The sequence below is a fragment of the Gossypium raimondii genome, chromosome 12 (assembly GCF_025698545.1).
Source record: "Gossypium raimondii isolate GPD5lz chromosome 12, ASM2569854v1, whole genome shotgun sequence".
NCBI classification, from domain to species: domain Eukaryota; kingdom Viridiplantae; phylum Streptophyta; class Magnoliopsida; order Malvales; family Malvaceae; genus Gossypium; species Gossypium raimondii.
The window spans coordinates 50,650,508-50,656,946 of NC_068576.1; the positions used below are offsets into that span (position 1 = coordinate 50,650,508).

The 6,439-nt window shown below is 31.3% G+C and overlaps 1 long non-coding RNA gene across 1 annotated transcript; it reads left to right on the forward strand.

The window, feature by feature from the left end:
* Positions 1-682: 682 nt before the first annotated feature.
* Positions 683-3,226, forward strand: LOC105762523 (uncharacterized). Its single transcript, XR_008191868.1, has 5 exons — positions 683-890; positions 1,252-1,311; positions 1,404-1,548; positions 1,921-2,154; positions 2,999-3,226. It is a non-coding gene; the product is annotated as an uncharacterized LOC105762523 (long non-coding RNA).
* The last annotated feature ends 3,213 nt before the right edge of the window (positions 3,227-6,439 follow it).

Consider the following 6,439-nt stretch of genomic DNA (forward strand, 5'->3'; position numbering starts at 1 on the left):
GTTTGCAACATAGACACCTGATTTTGTGCATTTGAGAATTAATCCTTATTTTGGAGTTTGGGCTTCTTGCTTCTTGGTTTAGTTCTCTTTTCTACTGTTATAATGGTGGTTTTAATATTCTTATGCGTCAATTTTTTCTACAATTGCAATAGACAGAGCTATATTTTTAGAATTTCTTTCTGGCCAAACTATTGCTCTCTTTCTGTAAGTGAAAAATTGGAAAAGGTTATATAATTTAAAGATTAGTTATCCATGTGAGTCTGTATAAAAAAATTATACATGTAAGTCAAATTTTAAGAGATTATGAAATCAGTAAAATATTTGGTGAAGAAAGGAAAATCGTAACAAATGTAACAAAATCATAGTTGATCTCAAGCTGTTAAACTTTTATAAGTAGGCATCAACCCTTCACTTTCTCTTGAGTTGCATACTTAAACTCTCCCTTACAGCAGTTTTGGATAACTCTTACGTTCTCCAAAAGGGTTTCTATTGAAAGAGTGGTGGTGTCCTACAAATGGAGGAGTTGTCGGTTGGCCACCCTGTTGGGTAGCACAGACAAGGACTATCAATACACCCATTTTTGGATCACCTTTTCTTTTCTAGTGAGGTACACTAGTTTTATTATTATTATTATTATTATTATTATTATTATTATTATTATTATTATTATTATTCTGTTGTTACTAATTAGTTAAGAAATGAAGTTGAATTTAAGTTGCTATTAGTTCTATGGTGATGATAAATAATTTGTTTGTGGGATGATAAATGTGCAGTTTCTTATTTAGATTCTGTAGACTATTTTGCTGTAGTTTCTTATTTAATAATTTGTTTGTGGGATTATGTTAAAAGATCATGCTGGAAAATATGCGACTGGAAATGAAGTTTCCATGGTTAGTTTCATTCTCTCCTGTTTATACATGCCTTTGAATTAATGTGGTTTGATTTTATTTTATTTTTATTTTTTTTGAGGGGGTGCTTCCTGCAGCAATATGTGATTAAGAAAATGTAAATCAAGCATCATCTAGATGCCATTCTGCCCCTGAACTATATATGCCTTTTGATTTCAGATGAAATGAGTTAGCAATAGATCTAAGTTCTGTTTTACTTAGCTAATATCATCTTCTGTTGCTTGTTATGAAACCCTTTTAGAAGTTCACTCCTAATGTACTGTAGAATAAGAAATATCTGAAACTATTTATTTTGAAATGTTCTGAATAATACATAAATATGGCCTGTTGACTTTGTTTGCAGGCAGATCTGTTTCTAGCACCACATATTCTGGCTGGGATTGAACGATTTAATGTTGACATGGTAATCTGCTTATTCCATTAACTACTAGTTTCTGCATCCAATTGATATTTGTTCACTTTTAACTCATTTATGTCTACTGGCATGAAAAATAGGAACTTTCATTGTCTTAAATGGAAGGAAACAAGAAGAGCCTGGTTGATGCTGTTGAGAAAGGGATTGATCTACGCAAACAAATACTAGAACTATATAATGATTATTACCATGGCAGACTGATGAAGCTAGTGGTAATTGGTGGTGGTAAGTTACTTTGCTGTGATTCTCTAGATTTGTGGCCATTGTTTACTCTCTCTTTCTAGTCTCTGAGGGTAACAGTGCTTTTAACTTGGATGGCATTTATTTTCACTGCCTCTTTTTTCCTCCATTTCTGTCCAAAATTTTGTTTTATTTTTCGTATCCATTTTACCTTGTTTAGACAGCTGAATTTTTTAACTAATTTTTTTAAGTTTATAAGCTTAAACATACTTCAGCATTTTATTCTAATTTTTTGAAGGAATTTCAGTGCTTATTGTACATATGTCAGTTGGAAGAAAATTATGGTGTAATTGTTATCTAAATTATTTGTTTACATCTTTAATGGCATAATCATGATAATACTTTTTGATGGTGCAGAGTCTTTGGATGTACTTCAGCACTAGGTTGTTGAATTATTTTCTGACGTCAGACAAGGTTCTCAAGGAAAGCCAGAGTTTAAGGTGGAAGTTCCTGTCTGGAAAGCTGGTAAACTTTACAGGTTAGAGGCAGTTAAGGATGTCTATATCCTTGAATTAAGGTGGGCACTGCCTTGTCTTTTGCAAGCGTATCTGAAGAAACCAGAAGATTATCTGGCTCATCTTCTTGGCCATGGTATGTAATTCTGTGTTATCCTAATGCTTAAGTAGTAGGTTGCTCATGGAAATAATAATAACCAAGAAAAGAATGCATGTGCAAATATGAAGAAAATGTGAACTATCCAGTTTTGATGCCTTATAAGTAATAAGTTATTCTTGATTTGCCTGTAAATGTGGATGCTATTTTTCATTTGCTTCAATTTCTATGCTTGCTTCAATTTCCATGCCTTACAATAACTAATATGGTTGCTACTATTCCCTTCATGTTTAGAGCCATAGAAAAGATAAACAATGCTTCGATCTTAGTTTCATGTTTATTCCTTGAAGTTCTTTAGAAATCCATTATTAACTGATGGCTTTATATTGGGTCCTCAATTCAGCTGTTTAAAATCTATATATATTTTTATAATTTGCTATGTTATTCAGACTTGGATATGTCCTTGGAGGATCATATCCCAGTACCTTTGTTTGCATATGTGCTGGACACGGGTGCTTTAAATAAAATGAAGAGTGCTTTAAATAAAATGTTTACTCTTTATCACTTTCTAGAAAGTCTGAGCCAATGCACAATGAAATGTGTGTCCATTTTATTTTAATTTCTTAATTTTCATCAGCTTTAGATCATGTCAATTTATATTTTTGTTATGCAAGCAAGGCCGAAGTTATATATTAGTATTCAGAAGGAAAGTTTAATGGTGTTTTCCTTTCAATTTTGTATTGGCATAAGCTAAACATGGTCATATTAAGTTTTCAACATTCGGGAAACTTTACGTGCAGCTGGGACTTAGGAAGCTTGCAATGAATCTTTTACGTTTAAACTGGCTTTTTTATGGATCTAATTGTCAGACAATTCGGTGCAGGGTCACAACGTTATACTTATATCAAATCATCAGACTGAAGCTGACCCAATCATCATCTCATTGTTGCTTGAGAAAGCAAATCTGCATATTGCTGAGAACATGGTGATTCTCTCTTGAATTAATTTATCATTCTGAGCCTGCTGTAGTAGCCTTCATCTATGCCCTTAAGGCCTTGACTGTACTTGGGTTCTGTGGTTGCAATAGTTGTTGGGATGGTACATAGCATGGCTATTATCAAGATGGAGCATTATTTTATTGGGTTTCTCGGATCCTCATCTTAGATGCCAACAGGTTCTATTCCATTGTCTTTGTTGATTTTAACTTCCCCGGAGTGAAGCTTTTATTTATTTCATTTGGATGAATTTGTACAGCTATATTCCCTTTGTGAGAAAACAATCGTAAGCATTTACGCTAGTAAGCATCGGGTGCAAATCACATCGCTATAGGTGATGTTTACATGTGGGATGGCAAGAAAAGTATGGAAAAACCACCTGTTGCAACTCGGTTACACCGAGTTAAGGGAAAAAAGATCCCTTAAAGAGTTGATTTTGAGAGTTGGTCATGAGAGAATGTAACTTGTAAACAATTTTCTAATATAGAATGTAACTTGTAAACAGAACTTATGTAATTCTAATATAGAATGTAAACAATTTTCTTATGTAATTCTAATATAAAATGTAACTTGTTTTAATTTTATTAATTTAAATTCATTAATTTTTATATTTAGCTTTAAAGTTAAAATTTTAATAGAAATTTTAATTTAATATTTTTTATCCTTAAAAGTATATAGTTTAAATTTTAAAAGTAAAACATAATATAATATTTATGATAGAAATAAATATTATTTAATTAAAATATATTTTTAAGTCATATTTTTAACGGCGTTTGTGGGAAAAGCGCCGCTAAAGGTTCTGGTCTTTTGTGGTGTTTTTGGGAAAAGTGCCGCTAAAGGTTTTGATCTTTAGCGGCGTTTGTGATAAAAGCGCCGCTAAAGGTCTTGGTCTTTAGCGGCGTTTGTGGGAAAAGCGCCACTAAAGTTAGCGGCGCGTTCTTTAGCGGCATTTTTTCTGGCGCTTACCAAAGCGCCGCTAAAAGTCTGTTTTGGTGTAGTGTTTTATCAAAGTTGAATGACTATTGGTATAGTTTACCCTTAATTTTTCTACATATTTATAGTTTAATGTAAACTTTTTTAAGTTTATATATATTTGTTCAAGTTAGATGGATTTATACTTAAATGTGTAACACGAATCTTGTATTGATTTATATTCAAACACCGTTTATATAATAATTATTGATTGTGTGATAATATTTTAATCCTTAAAATAGAAGGATTAAACTCACATTTTTTAATTATTTAATATGCTAGAATTTAACTTGTATAATCAAATGATCATGATTGACATTTATATTTTTTTAATTCTTTACAAAATGCAAAACTTTCACTAATTCTTTGTTTACTTCTCTTCTTTCCATATAGTTGTTAAATTTTATCACGTATAGATTTTATTACTTTTTTTAGGTTTAAAGATATTTCGATTATCAGTCTATTATTGTAGTGTTTGATTTTTATCATTGTTGTTCAAATGCGTATTATTTATATTAGATTACTGTGCATTCACAATGTGGATGAAAAATTGTGTAAGAAGTATATTTATAAAATTTATATAAAATAAATGACACTTTAGTTGAAATAATTAAGTTAGAACTTTAGAATTTAGTGATATGTTAAGTTTAAATTTCATTATAATAATATTTTATATAAAATATAAAAATAAAAGTTGTCTTATATTAATATTTATTATTTTGAAAAATAAGGAAGTTTTAATCATTGTTTAGATCAAAACATATATATATATATATTATATTTGAAAACGAAAATATAAAAATAATTAAAGTAATCAAGGAAAAATAGAAGAGAATGAAGAGAAGATTTTTTGAATTTTTTTTTTTCTTTTTTGAAAATAAATAGGAGGATAATACGTTTCTGTGCACTCGAACTCACGTCCTTCTACATTGGTAACAATGTCCATGTCAATCAAGATAAGACTCAATCGATAATATTTATTATACTTTTAAAGGAGATTCAGGTTCAAACTTTGAAAATGATATTATTGAGAGAAGTAACTACGAAACTCGAAATAATTAATCTATGAATTATAAAACAAACATGAAAAAAATCTTATTTTATGAAAATTTTAATTGAGTTTAACTTTTCTTAATTATCTTTTATTTTTAATTATAATGATGGCTATGTTAATGGAATCAATGTTAATTAGAAAGGATGAGGTAATTTACAGAAAAAATGAAGAAATGCATATTTGTGAATTTAATATTTCAAGTACTAATACATTATAATGAGCCAAATAAAATTTTCAATCCAATAATTAAGATTGCTAAATAATTATTTTTAAGGAAATTTCAAAATTTTAAGCCTTAATGAAAAATTTGGTCACTAATGTTTATATGTAACAAAGCTAACAATACTATTTCTTAGGCCTCTTTGATTGAGTATTCTACTTTAGATAAATCATTAATATTTTGTTATTTATTCAAATAGGTTGTTACTTATTTAAATAGGTTGTTAAGCTTTACTAGATAAGTCAGGATCACATTTGTAATCTGTATATATATTTCATACTCTATCAAATGTATAGACAAGCTCTTCACTCCATTCAATTACTTATCTCTTTATGGTAATCAGAGCCTCTCAAACTCACACGAGTTGAATTTTTTTTCCTCCTTTCTTCTTTCCCATTCTCTCCTACTCTGAAACAATGGCAGTCACGGTTGTTAACTCCGACAACACTACTCCCTCAACCAATACAGTTATCCAATTCAATCCTGCGTCCCAGCTGCCGATCAAATTAATCGGTAGCCAAAATTACTCCACATGGAAAGCTCAAGTCTCCATGTTGATGCACGGCCACAACATCTTTGGCCACCTTGATGGCTCTTTATCCGCCCCACCACAAACGATCACAACCGACAACCACAATGTCATCAATCCAGCGTATCAAAAATGGTTTCAACAAGACCAGCTTGTTCAAAATGCTTTTTTAGCCTCGGTTAAACCAACACTTGCCTCAACCGTGGCCAATGACCCAACAGCCCACAAAGCCTGGCTTGCCCTTCAAACTGCTTTCGCAAACAAATCACAAACCCGACTTATTACTCTACAAGATAATCTTGCCCAACTCACTAAGGGCACCCGTCCTGTTGCTGATTATCTCCATGATATTAGAACCATTGCCGATGAACTTGCCACTGCAAGTGAACCTTTGACTGATGTTCAACTCACGGTTTGCATCCTACAAGGGCTTGGGCCAGAATATACTGCCATCTCTGTTGCCGTTCACTCTCGATCAACTCCGATCTCATATAAGGAATTGTATGAGAAGCTTCTTGATCATGAACTCTTCCTTCAAAATGAAGAGAGAAAGA